Below are 21,768 nucleotides of genomic sequence, written 5' to 3'. Positions count from 1 at the left end.
TTCAGTGGACCAGCTGATCCTAATTTTGTATGAAGTCCCTTGGTGTGGTGTCCTGCTAATAAGTATTGACAACATCAGAGGGACAGTGTCAGTAATCTGAGATTTGATACTACTTGCATCAACTCTGCACATATTGCATACTACTGATGCAAACAATCTGTGCATGTGAGTTCTCCACTTTACCTTCTTTTTCCATTGTTGATCAACACACAATAACAGCAGTCTCAGCTTCAGAATGTTTTAATGCTGCAGATCTTTCTTAAAACTCCACTCAAGTTTTCAGTCTATTTGCTTTCTGTTTGCTGTTTTGTTCTCTAAAATGTACCATCAATAATTTATTGCAGATTTCCAATAATGCTGAATAATAACATAGCAGTTATGGAAATGCACTGTTTGGTAGCATAACAGTGTTGCTAGATAAATGCATTATCACAAGTACAATTGCAGTGCATAACAAATTAATTCAGACTGATTCATTTATAACTACTAAAATGTTAACAGTTCTGATACAAGCATAGCTTTGATATATTGTTTACTCATGCCTTTAGTTATTTCAGCTTCTATATGTAATAAGTGAAATAATTTATTTCTAAGCTGTTGTGGGTATCTTATTCACAGCAAACCATCTTTGCTGAATCTGGCCAAATGCAACAACTGAAACGTGCCAAATATAGCATATATCTGTGTTCTTTTATAATTCTTCTTGTCTAATACCATTTCGGATCTGGTGAAGTGTTATTTTAATTTTATTAGCAATTATAATTTTTCATTTAAGGGTCTTCTTTTTGAATTTTTACCGACTTAATAGGATAAAAGAAGAAAACCTGTCTGTTTATTAAATTTGAGGTTCCTTTTCTGGATGAAACCTCTTTTAAAGTCAATAGCTAAGGGTAAATTACTTCACAAATGTAGGGATATCATCTTTATCTTTTCTATCTGTAATTGAGCCTTTTGTATAGTTTTGAATTATTTACCCACTAAGTCTTAGGATAAAACATACATTTATTTCAGCAAATTTGCAGAAGGCTCAAATTTACTGTTGTTATTGCCATACTAAAGGTTTTTTTCTTTGTAAAAGGCTTGGTACAAATTGCTGATGGTAAAATTGTAAATGCTTTTCATGGCATGAATTAATGCTTCTTAAGGTGTGACAAAATTACCCTCATCATGCAATATTATATACATATTACAGAATTGGCTAATTTAAAATAAATATTAAATTGGATGCAGAACAGATATTATATATCTCTTAAAATGTTTTTGAATTTGTGCTTGTTTCCAAGGATATTCTTGCACATAGTACAAAAGCATGCAAACTGTTTTTGTCTGAGAACACTCATAGAGTCCTCTCTGCATATGTTTTAAGCTACAGATATATAAGTATATAGCTATTTATAGCTATACTTGAAGACCATAACAAGCAACATTCCTCTATATATCACAAAAATGGTGTGCACAATAACTGTACTTTCAAATTCTATCATATGTTATACCTTGAATACATAATGTTTTTTCATTCTTCAACCTTCAGGTTACCTGAATCTTGTGCTTTCTGTCTGTTCATCAGTTCCTCTCCCCTATAGTAGTTAAGATTTTTTACCAGCTTCAGCCAAATTTAACAGGTAGTTGTAATATATTCAAAGCTTTCTGAAACTAATTAGAGGAGGATACACCTTGATGCAAACTAAGAGGAAGGTGGCGGAACATCCAGTATTGGTCATCAACTCCTTAAGAAGTTGACCTAGTGATACAAGACCCTGCTGACCATGAACTTCCTAAGAATTTCCACACCCCCTCCCCAAGGCAGTAGCTGCTGTGTCAGCCTGTGCTTGACAGGAATGGAGTTGAAGGGATTAGGATTTATGTTGGTGGATGCCACATGGAAATGTTGTTCTGCCAAATGTAGTAACAACAGTGAGCCCATCAGACTTGCTTCTTCTGAAAAAAAAAAAAATTCCTAAGTGAGGTGTTTTTTTTTTTTTTCCCATTATGATAAGCAGGAGATGGTATGGCTTATTCAGCATAAAAAGCAGACTGATGATCTAAAGAGGCTGTGATGTGGGGAGTTGTTTTCATTTTAGTCTTGACATGAAATACTTGGGAGAGCATAATTCCCTACCAAGAAAAAATACACAAAATGAGAATAAAAGCAAGGAATTTCCATCTGACTAACTTCTGTATACTCAAATTTAAAAGTATCTAGCAATCACCAGTCATCACTAAGCCATAAATATTTTATTTTGTATAAATTCTTTTACTTCCTTTTTTCCTTTTTTTTTTTTTTTTATTTTAACAGAACACTGCAGTTTCTTGTGCTTTGCTTCATTTCATCCTTTGTTTAAAATACATCTGTTTGTGATATGAGTGTCTTACGGAAAGATGCAGTCATTTATTAGAAAACAGTTTAATGTTACAATGCAATGTTCCATCTCACTATGTAAGGGAGCTAAACTTCATTATTCTGTGATGTTTATGTTTTCTTTTGTCAAAATATTGAACATTGTATCATGCCTGATTTTAATAAAGATTGGGCAAGTCTGGCTGGATAAGAGGCATTGAGCCAGATGAGGAAGCTTTGTTTAATGACCAGACCATGACCTTGTGTCACTGGCATAAGTGTAGATCAAAGTGGAAGATGCCTGTCCAGTGTGAAGTGTGTTTCTGGGCATGACAGCACTTCACATCAGAAAGACAGCTGAAGAATATGACAGTCAAAATTGCTTAATTATGTCCCAGCTTTGTAATTATTCATCCCTGCTTCTACAAAGAGTATAGTTGTCATTTCTTGACATAATTATTTAAAAGTGTACCCTTCTTTGGTTTATAGGTATATGAATTGTACTTCCAACTGTTTAAAAGTTAGAGATGCAAATCAGAATGTGATTTGATAATACATTTTAAGACCCCATATTTTTATGTTGGATATGATTTAAATAAACAAAATGAAATTGTGATGTATCAAACCACATTATAATTTCATATTTTAAAGGTCTATATAAATGATCATTTAATCTAGATGATTAAGTGTATATATAACTATTATGTCTGAAGCTTGTTCCTATGAATTGATACACACTGTCGTAGGTCTCTTTAAATATAAATTTAATTGCATAATACTGGGTCAAAGCACTTGTTTTTATAAAATACATCTATTTCCCAGTATTTTGCAACCCCTCTGCCCAACAACTATTTTTTAGCTAACTGCATTTTTAAGGTTAACGTTTTAATCAGTTTTACTTATAGTGTCAAAAGCAAGCAGCATGTATTTTGTCACGTGTAACAGTCTTGCAGCTTATAGGACAAAATCATCAGTGGGTATCCATAAGTATACTTCCAAGTAAGTGATGTATTATTATGTGGAGTTTTTCTGCTTTCTTGCAACTTTACCAGGAGCATCTTGTCCACTGGGTATAAAGGAAATTGTACAACAACAAAAGATGGCAGTGTAGTTGTTTTTGAATGTTTTTCCACCTCAGATGCATTGTTTTCATCCCATTATAATTATGAAACCTGACATAGCATTTCTTTAAAGAACAAAGATGGAGACACTTAAACAGAAAGGCAAGTCTAATATAATATCTGTGTTTCTTGTAATGAGTTTATGTTATTCTTGTTCACACTGTTACTCGGAGGGTAGAGGGAGACTTTTTTATTGTGATAGGAAGAGTAAATATTTAGGCAGTATAGCTTAAGAAATAAGGTGAGCTAAAATCTATAGGGTTGCTTTCAGATGACAGTCAGTATTCTTGTGTTTAAGCTCATAGGAAAAGCTCTTATCAAACTGACTAATGCTGATACATGCTTTTTCAAATTATCTTAAAATCAGATGAGGCATTAGAATTGATTTCAGGTTGTGGTGTTTTGTTTTGTGTGGTGTTTTTTTGTTGTTGTTGTTGGTGGTGGTGGTGGGTTTTTTTTGTTGTTGTTTTGGTTTTTTTTTCCCTTAACTATTTAACAAGAATCATATTTTTCTTAAATCGATATATCCTATCTGCTTCCAAGAATTTAGGCAAGGCATTTTTGCTAATGCATCACACGGACCTTTTCACCCCTCTCTAAATTAGGAAAATGGGGCCGATTTTAAGAAGTAAATAAAAGGTGACAGATAAACCTTTGCAGAACATCTGCATTACTCAGTTGTTTGTTCTTTTATTATTTTCTTTTGCCAGCACCATTGGTTAGAGATCTTGGCTTATGAACTTGCAGTATTAGAAATGAATATTGAGCAAAGGGCCTTTAAAGTGTAAAGAATCATTGTGTCAATGAACTGATAGCTAGGAAGATACCTCTTTGGGAGAGCTTCTACATAATAGGGTTTCTTATCATCCAGATGTCAAGGTTTCATATACTAAAACAGAACAATGTAATGAATTTAATAGTCCAACCTAGACTGTGATGCATTAAGTAATATTGACTTCAAAGACATCGTAGTGGTCATGCTACTATTTGGCACACTGAAGTATCCATTTTGCTCTTTGGAAAGTTTAAGTATTTTAAGCAAGAGTCCTTAACCTGATTGGCTCATTATCCTCCAATGACTCATCAAAATCAGGGATAAAGAAGAATTGAAAAAAATGCCATAATTTATATTTCTGTGTATGAACACTTTGGCAGTTTAGAAGAACACATTGCTGAGTAGGATCTGCCAGATACAAGAGCCGTACTTGCTAGAACTAAGTTGATGGAGCTAAGTTCAATAATTTAAAAATTTTCATTTAAAAAATCCCATTATCTCAAAAAAAATGCTGTCATCCAAAACAAATGTAAAAAAACATACCTATATATAATTTTTATGAAATAATTGTGTGTGAATAACATTTGCATATTTTCTTTCTAAACTGGTGGATTTTGCTTATTTTCTAAAAATGGGGCATGGAATCTTGAGCTAAGCCTTTCCTTGGCCTGCAGGGGAATAGTTATGATGATTGATGTGGCAGAATAAGAAATAACAAAAGCATTGTGAAATTTAGACATTAACAAGTGATCAAGGCTTTGGAGACCTTCGATTTTTCTTTCCGTTTTCCAATTCCTTATGGTATACTGATCCATATTTTCTTATTTTTTCTAAATTAATTTGGAAGTTTAGATTCTTGTATGTTTGTGTTACCCAATTAGTAGGAAAAAAAGACCAGAAGAATCCTTGAAACATCAAATAGTGTTTTCTACCTTTCTGTCTCTGAGAATATCTGTATGTCATGTGGGCCAGTATTATTCAATATATTCATTAACGGTTTAGACGAGGGAATAGAGTGTACTATCAGCAAGTTTGCTGATGACACTAAGCTGGGAGGAGTGGCTGACACGCCAGAAGGCTGTGCTGCCGTCCAGCGAGACCTGGACAGGCTGGAGAGTTGGGCGGGGAATAACCTAATGAAATTTAACAAGGGAAAGTGTAGAGTCCTGCATCTGGGCAGGAACAACCCCAGGTTCCAGTATAGGTTGGGAGATTACATATTAGAGAGCAGTGTAGGGGAAAGGGACCTGGGGGTCCTGGTGGACAACAGGATGACCATGAGCCAGCACTGTGCCCTTGTGGCCAGGAAGGCCAATGGCATCCTGGGGTGTATTAGAAGGGGGGTGGTTAGTAGATCGAGAGAGGTCCTCCTTCCCCTCTACTCCGCCCTGGTGAGACCACATCTGGAATATTGTGTCCAGTTCTGGGCCCCTCAGTTCAAGAAGGACAGGGAACTGCTGGAGAGAGTCCAGCATAGGGCAACCAAGATGATTAAGGGAGTGGAGCACCTCCCTTATGAAGAAAGGCTGAGGGAGCTGGGTCTCTTTAGTTTGGAGAAGAGGAGAGTGAGGTGTGACCTTATATAATGTTTATAAATATATAAAGGGTGAGTGCCATGAGGATGGAGCAAGGCTCTTCTCTGTGGCAAACAATGATAGGACAAGGGGTAATGGGATCAAGCTGGAACACAAGAGGTTCCACTTAAATTTCAGAAAAAACTTCTTCTCAGTAAGGGTGACAGACACTGGAACAGGCTGCCCAGGGGGGTTTTGGAGTCTCCTTCTCTCTGGAGACATTCAAAACCCGCCTGGACACGTTCCTGTGCGACCTCACCTAGGCGTTCCTGCTCCAGCAGGGGGATTGGACTAGATGATCTTTTGAGGTCCCTTTCAATCCCAAACATACTGTGATACTGTGATACTGTGATGTCCCCTTGATAGTCATGCTGCAATAATATCTGCCTGTTTGGTATGTGGATGTGTGTGTGAACTTACCACAAATCACAGTGAATCCAGAAATGGAATTTGGGCTGTGATATCCAGAAATTCAAGAATGCTTTGTTCAGAAGAATTTTAAAAGGTCACTGAAGCAGCTGTCAATTTTTATAGTAACAAAAAAATCAATCCAAAATATGGAGATGTCTAGATTCAATGTTGAGAGAGAAAATCTGCTATCACACCTCATTGTACTTGTAGGATAAATTAGTGATATGAGATTTTTAAAAATGGGAAATTGGACTATTGTAGCTGTGCAAGTGATAAGGGGCTTAAGAGTGTGACTGAAAAGTTAGAAACTCAACTAATAAGCAGAAAGCTGATGGTTCATCAAGTGGCTAATGAAGTTCTACAGAAGACACCTGTGATACTGTGGAGAATATATGCAATTGCGAACATACAGTTACAGTATATAAAGATACAGGTCAACAAGCAGTGTTATTCTAGTTTGGGTGTTGCCTAATATGTAAGCTTTAGATGAAATAATTCAGTAATTAGCAATATGTGATAGCTTCCTTTCCTTTTCCATTGATTATATATAAAATTAAATATGCCTCTAAAGGGGAGCCATAGACTTGATTGTCAAGTCAAGTCAAGTCATTGTGCAATAGATCCCACTGTCTTGGCATATGATCAGTAGCAGGCCAGTGTTGCACTTGCTACATAGCATATTGTCCTAGTGAAGAAACCTAGCAATAAATTTGATCTGGCTGTGAATTTGTGCATCATGTGAAGAATCTCTTGCTCATGGAAAAGGTGGAATTAGTAACAGGATCTGGAGCAGTCTGCTGAGGCCAGTCAGTCAACAGTTGCCTTCAAAGTGCCTGCAAGAGCAGCTGCATTAAAGCAAACTGAAAGGCAGGCTGGATAAAAGGCAGCCAACAGAGGAAAGAGCAGGGACAGTATCCAAAGAGGAAGCAAAGACAGTTGCGATAGTAGAGTTGAACATGGGAATCTGAGCTACACAAAGCTTGGAAGGTAAGAAGCTCACATGCAATAGCTGAATCTGCAAGATAAGACATTTAAAATAAGTTGATTTGGGCTTTTTTGCTGTTTTTTTTTTTTGTGTCTTCATGTATGACAGGTCACATGTTTAGAGAGAAAGAACCTTGGTTAGTAAATGAGAGAAAAGCCATAAGTTTAAACAGTGGGAACTAAGCTGCAAACTGAAATAGCAAAGGGCTGTGTTCTCTTTTTTTAGTCTGCTGTAGTTCCAGCTGTCAAAAAGGAAGAATACACACATGTAGGTCATATGAGTGTTAGTGTAGGGGGAAAGACTGTTCATTGTTTGTTCTTGTGGTGATAGTTCTTGAAAAAGTGAAATATATTTAGTTATTTGGGAAGGAATTATGTGGACTGCATTTCAGTATTCAATTGCTATTGAAGATGCAGAATGCAAAAGGTGATGTCTCTCTCCTAAAATTATTCCTTTAAAAAAAAAGTGTATAATTGTCATAAAGCCAGTGTCCATTCAGCCATTAATGATCCCAATGCACTTTTCACATAGGAAGGGGTCTTACTCCTGAAGCCCTGGCCTGATTCCAATTCAGGTAATTACATTCTGCCTCCATGGATTTCTCCGCAGTCTCAATTTACTAAGGCATTCTTCTCCACCTTCTGCCCTGAACTGTTATGTAGTGTTGCAGTGTGCTAGTTAACCAGCTGCTACTTTGCACCTGAAGGATGTCTGTCTTTCAGTAGTAGTGAGCAAATTGATCCCTTTGTAAGACTTATTTAATATTTGTAAGCACTTGGAGGTTCTTTGATGAATGGCAATAGGTACTGTATATCATTAACACATCAATTTAATTGAAGAAGTAGGCATGACAACTTGTTTATTACTGCTGCTTGCTTCCCCACCCCCTCTTCTATTTGTGAGTTCATAACTGTGGAAACTTCAATTATTAGATTCTGCAAGCATATGGTCTGGCTTTTGTCTTGTGGTCAGCCTATTCAGTCTACTTAACAATATGCCATTCAGTAAAATGTAATACTGTAATATCAGACAATAGGGCAAAAATCGTGATTGGTTTAAATTCCCAATGGATCAATATTGCTAGAATTTTATCCTTTAAGGGTTTTTTTTGTTATTCTTTTGGAAATGGAAACACCGCTACTGTACAAGCAGAGCTTACCGCACTCTTTTGTAGTTCCTCTATTCAGAAAAACTGATGCAATGGATCTCATTATTGGATGACACCATTGTTAAGCATAGTAGTTCATATATTGCATTTGATAAAAAAAAAATTGCATTTAATATGGCAGTGGCGCAACTCTGGGCTAGCTTATGTCTATTTTTTTTTCCTGTAGGTAATTTTTTTTCATTTTTTTCATTTTTTTTTTCTCTTTTTTCTCTTTCATTCTTTCATCCATTTTTTTTTTTTTTTTAATTTTTCCTTTTGTTCCATTTCCCTGGACTTTTAGGCAATATATGCCTCATGTACTCTCACTTACGTTGATCAGTCATTCACGTTGAAACAGTAGTAGTCTTAAGTGTGATGGTTAGAATATATAATCCTAGCCATGAAACAAAGGTCCAATTATAAAATATTCGTGGTTTGTGTGTGTGGGTTTGTTTGTGTGGGTTTTTTGTTTGTTTTTTTTCTGAAAGCTTCTTGTCGCTGATTTTTGAGAGAAAAATATCAGTGGCAAACTACTAGTACCAAAGGTTCCACTTCTAGTTTTGTAAAAGTGAACCACATGGCTCAAAAGTTGGAAAGAACTGTTATGGCTGAGTTTATATGTATTGCTTGTTTTGACTGTGATTGGATTGGATGCCACGTAATTTTCCCAGCAAGCTCTGCAGTGTATATGCAGGCTCTGTTAAGACCTGACTTCACTGTTTCACTGACTAATCAAAAGGTCACCAGCTGTTAGAGATAAACATGGTCACATAACTGATATTTTGAAGAAGGAAGAGAAAAAGCTAAAGGTTTATAAAGTTTTAGATAATATTTGCTTAGTTGAACATCCATTAAATGAACAATTGTAAGTCACATGATATAGATTATTAGAGTTGTCATTAAATCTTTGTGTACTCTTCTGCTTTTCAGTAGTTTCTTCTCTTGTTGGTAAATCTGAGTATCTAAATTACTGAAAGCTTCCCCCAGTGTTTACAGGGTAACTTTTCTGTATTTCATGGTACTTTTCTATTTCTCTGCTGTAAATTTCCTCTTTAATTCCTTTTGACTTCTTTCCTTCTCCCTTGATTCTTAGGGAGCATGGAAGCTGGACAGGAAGTATGTATTCGGACCATTTTACCAGATCTTTGTGATTCCAATGGCTGTATACTTTTTTCTTCTTTTCTTCCTTGAAGTACTACTTTCCCTCATTAATGTAAATCTTCCAGGAAACTTTCTGTTATGATATAGTTGAAAACTTTGTGGTAGTAAAGTTTCTGTATCCAGACCAAAGAAGTAAATGAACAAATAATAAACGGAGTGCCTTCCACATGTCATTCTCTGCAAATTCTTATTCGTCTAGTATCCTTTGGGTTTGCTTACTGTTAACTAAATGGTTCTGGTTGCAGAATGACATTCTTAATGCTGTCTGTGATAACACTGTATTCCCTGATTCTACAGAAGTGGAATTTGTCTTCTATGTGTTTTATTTTGACATCGGTGGGATTGTCACCAAAAAGAACGGTCTATAGTGATCTACAGGTTACAAGTTCAGGTGTGAAGACCTAAATTATATTGGGGGATACAGGACCATGTCTTCATAATATAAAACGTGGTGCAAGCACATCATATAGCGTCTTGTTGTGGATTGAATGCTAGATTTTTTTTCACTGTTGCCATTGTCAAATTAGATGGATGAAATGAGAGGACAGAAACAAAAGGGGACACAAAACGAACGTACCTGGTATTGGCTAATATTTTAATCACTTTGGAAACAATGCAAGTGCCTACAAATGGCAGTCCAGTGCCATTTCAGATATGCTAAAGTATACAGCACATGCCTGTAGGGGTGGCAGGTAAGTATCTATGGGAGGTGTAAGCTTTTCTGGAGCCACCATGGGAGGCTGGGCCCAGAATACCGTAGGATGGCTGAAACAGCAGTAGGAGAATGCTTAAGCAGCTGAATTCAGTCTTTCCTGTTGTGCTAAAAGTGAGACTGTGTGCTGCAAAATATTGACAGGTCGAGAACACCAGAACATTAGAATAATAATAATAATCCTTCCCTGCACTAGCATCAGCCACAGTGTGGTCTAAGAGGCACATAGAGCTGATAGTGATGAGATCACCTCCAAAAGCTCAAGCATATCAGTCATTTGCTCTTTATTAATGCCTAGGAACATTTGTAGCTGGTTTCTGAGTTATTGCAGGAAAAAGAATCATTTGTTTTCAGAGAAGAACTAATATTTCTTCCCTTGTCTCCACCCTTAGCAGAAATGTATAGGCCAAAGGGATATTTTGTAAGAAATCCTGAACTTTTTTGCCTAATTAGTTTCTAAAACTGCTCCCTTTGTCAAAGGATGCAGCACACTTTCATCTGGCCCCTTAAAATCATATTGAACTTACACATTCTGGTTCCGGTTCCTGAATGTTAGTTGAAGGTGATGCTAACCTCATCATGTTTAAAATACAGGGAGAATAATTTTATTGAATTCTGTGCCTGGTTGCAGAACACAGTGCTAATTATAGCTTGGCCTAATAAGGCTGGTCATTGAAAATATTACCAAGTTTGAAACACAGCAACAGGTTTTCAGTTGATTTTAGGAGAAGTGGAATAGTCTTTATACAAATGCAGTTTCCACACTTGGAATCTTTATTGATCTAGGTGAAAGGCATACCCAAACTTATCCTTATCCAAGCACCCTTTAAAACTTTAAATCTTCAACTAAAATCACATTGTGATTTCTCTGAACTTTGAATTTTCTTTTTTTTCTTTCTAAAATTTTTCCTGTCCACTTTACAGACCAATGTTTTAAATCTCTTGAAAACGTCAATTGAAGAACATTTTGCCCATCTTACAGATGATGGAGCTAACAGAAACCATTGAAGATTTGGTGACTTTGGTAATGCATCCTTGTTTCAGGGGAAAATGAGGGGTTCATTGTGTGGATAAAAAGCTTAAAAACATTTGTGACTAAGGACTGATGTTCTGTTTGAAGAAATTGGTGAGTGTATAAAGCTTTTGTAGTAAATTGTTGCCCTAACTGATCTTCATTATCCACAGCATCCAAGGATAAATTGTTCATAGGAAAACATACAAATCGTAACTAGGTCTCCTGTTAGAAGCTTTGATAAATAAAGAAAATTTTATTCGTGTTTCAAAAATGGGATTGCTTTGACTCTTGTTCTGTGAATGATCTTTTTTGGAGCTCAGGTTTCCTGGGACTTTAGCAGGCAGAGAATCTGTCCTTAAGTTACATGCATTTAATTTTTAAGTGAATTTAAGGTATACTTCAGTTCTAATGTATCAAATGTCATTATATCAAGTCACCTAATAAATGCATGTGTGTTGTCCCACTGATGATTCATTTCTCATTCAACCTCGGTGGGGCTTGAAAACCTTAGGCATTCTTACTTGTAAAATAACCTGTGGGATATTTGCTTAATGATTAAATTACAATTGCCTTTGTGTTTCTGATTTATGAGCTTGAAGCAGAAGGAGATGAAGCTTTTTCTTACGTCAATACAGCCAGCTATCCTGCGTGTCTTTCTCTGGCAAGTTTCATTAAGAAATGTATTATTTGAGTTAAAATAAGAAGTAAATTCAGGATTGAGAAATTAAGACTTTTTTGTTTCTTCCCACATTGTAAGACTAAATATACAACTTTGTTCACGTAACGGTTACAAACAGTTCACTGTGTAGGCCAAATGCTCTCTAATGCAGTAAAATTAAGAAATAATATGCTTTGAAAGTGATTTATGAGTGTGGTTAAACTGCCAGATTTACAAAGAAATAGTTCAGATCTTGGGAAGCCTCAGGAGTCACGTCAAAAATGAATTTGACTGTGATTTAAACTGCTACTTTTCTTACATGACATTTAATATGTGTACTTTGGAGGCCCATATGTCTTTAATAAAATAGCATTAAGTTTTAAATATGATATGAATGCAGTCAGTTTCTAAATTCATAACCTTTTCCACAACTCCAAAATGCTAACCAATAAGGGAGTCATACATGCAATAAAACATAAACCTTAGAAAAAAGTTTTTTATTAGAATGGTTAGACAGTTGGCAGCTGTGTTGTAATGTAATAAATATATGCAGCCAATGTAGGTTTATCAGCCTTTGTTTACACTGTAAGCAATTGGGACCAGACAACTAATTAGAACTTAGGACCAAAGGTCATGAAAAGTGTATTTTGTCCAGTGAATGTGTACTTGCTTAGGTGAACCATATAATGCTAAGAAAAGTAATTTACTAAATAAGAAACTCTATAGTATGCTTCCCAGTTGAATTTGTCTGAGAATATAATGTTTATTAGAGAGTCATATATTTTAGGACTGTTCTGAAGTACTAAGTAATTCAGAAATTACAAAAATATATACACAGTTTTCAAAGGATTTCAATGTTTAACGAATGGTGGCCAATAGAGTTCAGTGTTTCGTGAAAGGAGAAATATGGGAGTTTGGTCTCATGATGAAGTTTATACATAATAACAAAAGAACGTTAGCATATTTTGAGGTATATTTCTTTGCAATGTGAAATATTTTATTAATGTTATTAAAATAATATATTTTAAGATTACTTTCTGAAACAGAAGCTAGTCCACAGCAAAACCAGCTTTCTAGATAGCTTGAGCTTTTCTTCAGAACAACAAATTGTAGTTTGCTTGCTGAGCTACCCATTTTATTCAACATGCATGTAACAGTAGTGATCACATATTGTAGGTAGTCTGACATTCTAATGAAAGCTATGGAAATGTTGTGGGAGTTGGAAAAAGACAGATTTTCTGTGTACTCTTAAGGTGGGGGGGGAGGGAGGAAATAAAAACTTGATTGCAGTATACTTTTTCCTCCAAAATGCTTTCAGTTATTTGATTTCTAGTTAGTGTGGTTCTAGAAAAATGGTAAAAAGTATATTAAAAAAGTCTGCTTTGAAATGTATTACAAGGCATATATTCAAATGCTAATCTGTAGTCCTCCAGAATTATGGGTCCCCTAGAGCATCCAGAAAATTATTAACAGCATGTAATCCAGCTCAGTGTGAATGCATCTTTACTCTGTTAGCCAAATCTTTACATAATACAAATTATTCTACCTATAAAAGCACAAATATGTTATTGTTCTCAACAGGCAATTTAATGCAGCTATAGGGAGGAGAATAAGAGAAAAGAAGATTACAAGCTGGCTGATCATGCTTTTATTTCTCTTAAATCTCTCAGCATTTCTCTGTGGTTGTACTTGTTTAAAGATTGTACACAACTGTGCTGTCTCTATGATTTGCAAAGTAAATCAGCCTAAATATGAAGTTTCAATGGATGTAGTTTTTAGGGGATTTGATACATTTATCACAAATATACATTTTACCCCAGAAGCAATACTGAAACTGTAATCTTTTTTTTTTTTTTTTTTTTTTTTTTTAAAAATAATTCTTTTGAAGACTTAAGTGTTGCTGTGGAAGGCTCATTTATTTTTGCCACCCAGTTGTGCAGCTTTAGCTGCAGAACAGCTATTAATGTTAATTATTTTCTGGAGGCTTTTATCAAAAAGACTATTAGTGTGAATACATACAGCAAGTATGTGAATGAGGAAGAAAAATGTTTTATTGAAATAATACAGAACTATCTCTAGTCGTGCTGTGGTAGCAAGATCCTGCTCCAATGGTATTATGTGAATGTGACCGGTAATTCTTGTAAACAAGGAGGTGGATCCACTCTAACATAAGTGTGTGGACTGTGGTCATCTTTTATTGCATTCTGCTGTTTTTTTTCCCCTGCTATTATCTTGCCTCCAGACTGCGGCTTGTGATTCTCACTGTGAAGTTTTGCATCTATATGAAAATAACAGTTCTGCTCTGTGTATCACTTTTGTTATTATATTTTCCCCGAAGCGTGTGTTATCATGGTGTATGGATACTACTTAATCACTAATGATTGCAAATGTAAAATGTTTAGGTATGAGTAAGCAGTCACTGTATTGTTATTATTAGTTGCTGACAGAAAATGTGAACTAAATGTTTGTTTTAAAGTTAAAGGTGGAGGTACTAACACCAGAGAAGTAGTCTCTCTAGGAAAAAGAACAGTGTAATAGAAGCTATGAATGTTCCTGTTCTAGCTGTTCTTGTCAAGCCCATTGAACATGAAGTAGAAGAAACAGTACATAGTTCTGTGGAAAAGTAACATTCCTGAGTTTGAAACAGGATGTCACTTAAATGTTTTGCAGTTAGCTACAGGTCAAGTCCATTGGATTGTTGAACACAAAACATTTGTGTTGCTGGGTCTTAGATCTGTTCTTGGAGATTTTGCTCACTTTGCATGCATTTTGGCTGGAGTTTTGTGGCTTTGTTTTTTATTGCATATTGTTGCAGGGATGTCTAACAGGCCGCAATATTAATCCATTGCCTCAGGTCTGCTGAACTTTATAACTATGTTGCTTTTGTATATTGTCCCCCAGCCTTTTCCCTTCCTCTTATGTGATGATTTTTCATATCTTTATGGTCTGAATAAGACTCTACAGTGCTATTTACTTCTAAATAATCAGTCAAAGTTGTGTGCAATTTTGAAAGATGAAATGCTATAACAGGACTAGGCAAAAGCACTGTATCTGTGGCATAAAATTCTTCTTTCATATGAAGAAAACCTTTGAATTTGCTTTTACTCCTGTTGAGTAGGCTCTGAAGGAGTAGTCTGCTGTGTCAATGTGAGCAGTGGAAACAAACGTAGACCTGCGCCGTGTCAAGCAGTCTTTCCAAAGCAGAAGTCATTAAAATGTCTGCACATGTGATTCTAGTTTCAAAACAATGAAACAATTACTTTCTAAATATAAAGAAATATTGCACTGGCAAGATTTTCAGCAGCAGTTCTACAGGTAATTTACTGATAGCAGTGATTTGGATTTTATTGTTTATCTCTGATAGGGGAGAAAGCTTACAAGGCGAGAAAATAATTCAGATTGTGAATAGAAAAATGTCTTTAAATTGAGTTCAGGTACCAGGCCAGAATGGTGTGTGGTTTTTCAGTAAAGGATACACCTAACTTTCTGGGAAGCATTGCTGCCAGGCCACTGATAGTTGCAAAGGAAAGAAAAAAAAAAATAAAAAGGTTTTTATTTTCCTGATTTATTTTTGAACCTGAATCTAGAGATATTATTTTTCATGGCAACTTCTTCATTTCAAGGCAGCAGCAGCATGGCTTTTGGGTGTTTTTCTCTCCCCATATGTTTACCAGTTTCTCTGGAGAGAGCTTCTGAAGAAATGTTGTTTATGTGAAGTGCTCTTTCCCCCCCGCCCCGCCTCTGCTCCACCTAACCCCCAAGCCAAAATGAATAGATATGTTGTTGGTAGAGAACTTACTTGGTTTGTCCTCTTGAGGTCATATTTTGGCAAGTGGGAAGTCTATTTTTTGATTTGATAAACCCCTAGTGGAATACGGTTTGGCTTATAAAAACTACTTTATACAGAGCCAATGGTTATCTTGTCCTTCATAGCCTGGTCCTCTACCTTCTGCCCAGAATGCAGGGAAAACCAACAATCATTGGCTGAGGTAGTGTCATAGTAGGACTACTAAAAATTTATGGAGCTCTCATTAAATCTAAAATGCACTAATTCAAACCCTATAAATCTTGTGTAATACTGGTACAGTGAAGTTAACATGAGGGTTGCTGTGGTCTGGGAGAACAAGGCACATGCCTAATTTTGCAGTTTTTGCAGTTTTACAGCCTGGAAGCAATGACATTGTAATGTAGACTATCTGGTGATCCCAAAGAAAGTTCATGGAAGTTAATTTCAAGTTTATTTCCAGTCGGGGGATATTGAGATGTTGAATGTAGATAGACCAGCTATTGCAAATTTGAAAAAACAGGTATCTCTTTTTTGGCTTATATGTGGAGAAAATGTTCAACGGAAGATTTTGCCTTTACTATAGTTAATGGAGGATGAGGGTAGTTTCTTCCAACCCCTGTGTTGATACTAATGATGAAAACACTGCATTATCAGGTCTAGTGCTTAGCTGGATACATGATGTGTCTGTTCTATGTGGCAGAAAATGTTATTCTTTCATATGCTCTCTTAAAGAAATAGATTAATGAAATACTAATATGCCATGTAAGTTGAAATTGGTAGCTATTTGATCTCAAGATGGAGAAGAGCTAAAATTGCTGGTGTATCATTTTCTCATCTATAATATTGGTGTGGTGGAATAGTTTTAACTGGTAGAAACTTGCTGTAGTGGGTATAAAAATAATCATGTATTTATCGTGTGGCTGAACTTCTGAGCGCAGGCTGAAAGGCCACCCATTTGTATTAGTAGTAAAATCCTATCTGTAGTACAGTGTCTAGAAACAATCTGCATTATCAGTGGAGACAGGATTTCATGCTTTCTCTTCTGCACTGTTCATAGAAATCCTTACTTTTCTGATGTATTTTGTATTGGAGAAGACTTTTTTTTTTTTTTTAAGGGAGAATGGAATGTATGTTTGACTTTCATGTAGACTTTCAGTGCTGGTTCTTCACCACTTAGAAACAGGTCAGAAATATAGCATAATCACTTTTTCCTTTGTTAGGGGTGTAAAAAAGCTGTCTATCATGAACAGCAGATGGGCCAAGTAAAAAGAAAATCTTATAAGGAAACCTCCAACTCTAAGATATCACTATTGGAAGGCTGGTAGCATTGCCCTGATGCAAATCCTGTGTGCAGATTCAGACACGTTTGTGAGCTATTACCAACTCTCCAGGATTTAAGAGGGTTTTTTTTTTTTGAGATCTAAGGGCTTCATTGTCTTTACAAAATCCCTTCCTTCTCCAGATTCTGAATATGTTGAGAAGTCTTTTAAAGCCCTGTATAAGGTCTGTTCTTCATATGAAATCTTTATAAATATTTATACAGTGCTACTGAGAAAGAGTCAATCCATTAGAATACTTTAAGCTAAGATTAGCACTCATTAAGCCCATTTAACCAGATATGAGTTTGTTTAATAACATTAAAAAGATAGTAAAAGAGCGCTTCTTTATCTCAAATAGTGGTAAGATCCATGAGATATGTTTATTAATGTCTAACTATCAAATTATTCTTGCCTCAGAATTCATGGAAGTAGGAGACTAATTGCCTATTTGATTTGAGGCAGATTAGCATGTCTGTTAGTGTCGAAGCTGCTTCTCGTGTGTGCAAGCCCTCGACGAGGTCATCAACAGCCAGCTCTGCTTTCTTGACTCCCATACCTAATGGAGCAATGCTGGTCTGAGATTGTATGGCAGCTAATACTGTGTTTTCTTTTTCCTTCTCAAATACATACTATTACTGATTTTATAGCATTAATACAGAAGTATATTGTGATTCATAGTTGACTTATGAAGATATCTATAAATTAATGAATATTTGCCACAGACAACTTGCACACAGTAGAAGTGGAGTGAACCAATATCAAGGGTAGTGATAATGAGAACTGTTGGTCTGCTACTGATCCAACAATGCTAGCAGGCTGAAAATTTCTTGTAATACTGTTAGCTTTTAGGATAAAGAGAAAAAAAAAAAAAAAGTTTATTGTTGCATAGTTACAGACCTCTGGTAACATTGGAGCCAAATCTCCCAAGCGGAAGCATAACTTCATGGTTATTCTTGCAGACATATATAAAGGGTAAGTATACTTCGGTTCAGTCACATATGCCACAGAAGGGACAGCAGCCATTGCATGTGTGGATGTCAATTTATAGTAACTATTCAACCACAGACCTCTGAAACAACCATTTCCTTTGATGTTATATATATATTTATTATTGCTGAATCTCTGGTATGTTTTCAAAATCTTACAGTGTTCTCTTGGCAGTAAGATAAATGAGAGTGTTGTAGCTCCTGAAACCACCATATTGCAATATTTTAAGTACACCCTCGAGTTGAGGATTATACAGTCCAGAAAACAGTTCTTGCTCTTTGCTCTCTTCCCCTGCTCCGTATCTAGAACATGTTGGTCCCAAATTCCTTCTATGTCGCTCTGAGGAAGAGGCTTTGAGAAACAATTGTTGCAATGTGAATCTTCATTCCTTCGAATTTCTGTCTCTTGAATAAGAGTTGATGAATGCAGTCCCTCAGTTCAGAGCCACTCCCAACACACACACATTGTTTTTTTTTGTTGTATTTGGAACAAAGATATTCAGATCTTTCTATTTTTTTCTACTTGTCCTTGCTTCCCAAAGCAGGGCAGATTGACTCTCATATAAATGGTAGGATTTGTAATAATCTTAAAGATGATGTCAGAAAGGCAGGATCAAAGTACTTTTATAAAGAGAGAAAATGCAGTAATACTGAAACATTTCTTTGCAGTCACAGCAGTTCTGGTTAGTTGGCCTTCTGCTGCGCCTCCCCTTTGCCACCCCCCAAGAAGAAATGTAGGCTGTTTTAGAAAAGTTTATAATTCCAAGAATAACTTTTTCCCTGTTTATGTCCTTCTTGCAGCCCTAAGAACATAAATGCTGTGGACTTTCAGTTTCATACGTTTGACTTCTTTAATGAATGTTCTGCAGAGAATTCTGCAGCCACTAACTACAAGTTTTATAATTGACTCCTCTCTTAATTTCCTTTGAGTTTTCTTCTGTTAACTGGGCTTTTTTTCTCTTTTTCATTTGTATCTGATTCTCTAACTAAGGTCATTACAGGAAGTAAGTTTCGAAGTAGCAAGTGTAGGATTTTGACTTTTATTTACCTTAATTTCATTTTTCTGAACACTTCTAAAGGTTGTTCAGTACAATCATATCTCCAGGTTCTTCTTTAGTTCTCTTTCTTTTTTAACTGACTCTAAAATACAGTGATTCAGTTTCTAAAGAGGAGATCTGCTGTTTTTTGGTCACCTTAGGTCTGTGCTTTGCTAGGTAGTGAGTAGACTGGACTAGAACTACAGCAGCTGCTCTTGAGAAGTGAAAACAGGCTGTAGCTGTGGAGAGGAGGTGACTGGAAAAATCTGAACAGTAGGCCCATTATCCCTTTTTGTTTAAAATAACATGCCTATAGGTTGCTTTGAGCAGCAATGTTAGAAAAATGTTGTAAAAACCCAAGAAAAACATGGAAAAGACAAGACTAAGTGTTCACTCGATGGGAGGAAGCTAGAAGTGTAAACCGTTTTATTTATCTTGTAGGATCAGAAAAGTACATCATCTTGAGTGCAGTTAAGAAAATTCAAGATAATGCAAATATTTCCATTACAGAGAAGTTGCACAGAAGGAAAGCCCTCTCTGAAACCTTCTTAGCACAATTCAGTTAAGGAAATGTTATGTTTCCTGACCACTTCAACACTTGAAATACACCAAGTTAATGCACATTTATGAAAGTCAGGGACTTTAGTTAATTGTAATTAAATAGCTATCAGTTTAGCTAACAGATTTTATCTTTAGAAGAACTACATCCCCAGGTCCAGGTAGCTGGTGGTCATAATTGCTTATGCCTGCTTTAAAGTACTTGTGGGTGAATTTAATCTTATCTAGTATTGAAACCTCTTTAAGTTCCATTTAAAATATAGCATTTTTGTGTAAGCCTCATTCATCAAAAGTGAACAGATTTTTAATAGAAACTCCATGAGTGTTGTTTTATTGCTGCATTTGTCTGACTACTATTAAGAAAGATTGCCAGAACCCTTTAAGTTTTACATATCATCTCAAAGATAACAAGAGGTCACATAACAAGCCCTGCTTATACAGATTAGTTGCATTTGAAGAGCTGAGTCATGTTTTTCATATAAATCATATAGAATGGCCCATTATGAACACCTTGTAAAACTCAAAAGGCTTTATGATTGTTAATAGTTTCTGCAATAGTGATTTACTGGCTAATTTGAGACAAAATACATTGCAGTGTGGGCTAATAGAATGTATTATCCTATCTGCATAAATAATAGTATGTTATTGGTTGTGCACTTCAGGAGCAAGTGGAATGTCTGTTACCTTATATCTTCCGAGTAAATTTGACATTTCAGCTTTTACTTATGAGTTAAATCAACCTGGTTAGTGACAAACTGCACAGTTGAAGCATGCATTACTTTTTTTCCTTGCATGTTATCCGTCACTGTACTAACCTGTGAATTAAATGTAAGTTGTACCAGTGGTAACCACTCAGTAACTGCAATTTATTCAATTGAAGACCATCTCGTTAGTGTAAAAAAAAGTTTGAAGTGGCATTTTTATAACGACTGTAATAAAACTTTGATGTATCCTAAACGTGTGCAATGCAAGGCATTTATAATGGCCCCAAGTGTAATTTTAACTTGGCCTTTTAATGCACGTAAAAAGAGATCAGTTAGTTTGGTTATATTGCCCAATATAGGTGTTACTTGCTACTTCTAAATGTCAAAATTAGTGGAATTTCAAGACAATTAAATGAATTCATATCTTTTGAGATACACTGGATAGGTTGTATTGCAAAGCAGAGGTAGATATTCAGTTCATACATGTGATGGCCAATGTCACTCTACCCCTGCCCTGTACACATGGGCTCTGCTAGGGTACTGTGTCTTATATTGACAAAAACCTCAAGAGTTGTAACTGCCATGTCAGCTCAATTCTCTGCTTCTCTTTTGGAAATGTTAAAAGCGTAATGTTCAAGCAATGAACATAAGAATACCGTCAATAACATGGATGTTGGTCTCTGAAGAGTGTTGTGATAGGGTCCTGCCCACTAGAGATCTGGTGATAGATTCCAAATGATAGATGAGGAGGTAAAAGGATGAATATCCCATCATCCTGTATGGATTCTTGAACATAACTGTTTTTTTCTGCATTAAAAATAAGTGTTATTTAAAAATATTTACATTATGCCTTTGAAAATACAAGCAAGAATTTATTCTCAGAGCAGCTGAAGTGAGCAACAATTGGCTTTTGTAGAGAACTTCTCCAAAATATATGAAGTGACAGGAAAGAGTATTATTGAACACTGTTGGTTCAAAGATTGTCTCATAATTGCTTGCCTGTGTATCTGCTGAAGATTTTGCAAAACTCCACAGAATCTCTTCTTAATATTCAAAGTTTCTTTATAATCTTCATATTTTAAGAATAAATGCCCCTCTTGCCATTCACTAAAAGCCAAGAGATGCCTTAATGTACACTTGCATTACTAACACATGACTTTTCACTTGGAATGACATTGTTATATTAGTGTTTCTTTTTAGTCCTTCAAGCGTGTCACTTTCCCACAAATTCACATTTTGTCCAAGAATTTCCTTCATTTCCCTACCTATGATTAAGTTTTGTTCGAGTAATCAAACACAAAATTCCTTGTATTTCCAGGAAATCCATCTACATTTGATAAGCCAGTAATTGCAGGTTATTTTTACTTCTGTGTAAAGTGATGAAATAATTAATCACATTAACTTCAAAGTAAGTATTGTTGTTAGATTTTTGGATTCTCTATCCTTTTAATAACTACCTTGCTTTTAGAGTGGTTGCAAA

General features: G+C 35.7%; 1 protein-coding gene across 1 annotated transcript in view; it reads left to right on the top strand.

Moving 5' to 3' along the window:
- Positions 1-21,768, top strand: part of LRMDA (leucine rich melanocyte differentiation associated) — a 669,526-nt gene that overhangs the window by 392,018 nt on the left and 255,740 nt on the right. The gene's annotated exons all lie outside the window — the stretch shown is intronic.

This window comes from Streptopelia decaocto (genome assembly GCF_964273445.1).
Source record: "Streptopelia decaocto genome assembly, chromosome: 5".
NCBI lineage: Eukaryota > Metazoa > Chordata > Aves > Columbiformes > Columbidae > Streptopelia > Streptopelia decaocto.
This window is presented reverse-complemented; position numbering and strand designations above follow the sequence as displayed.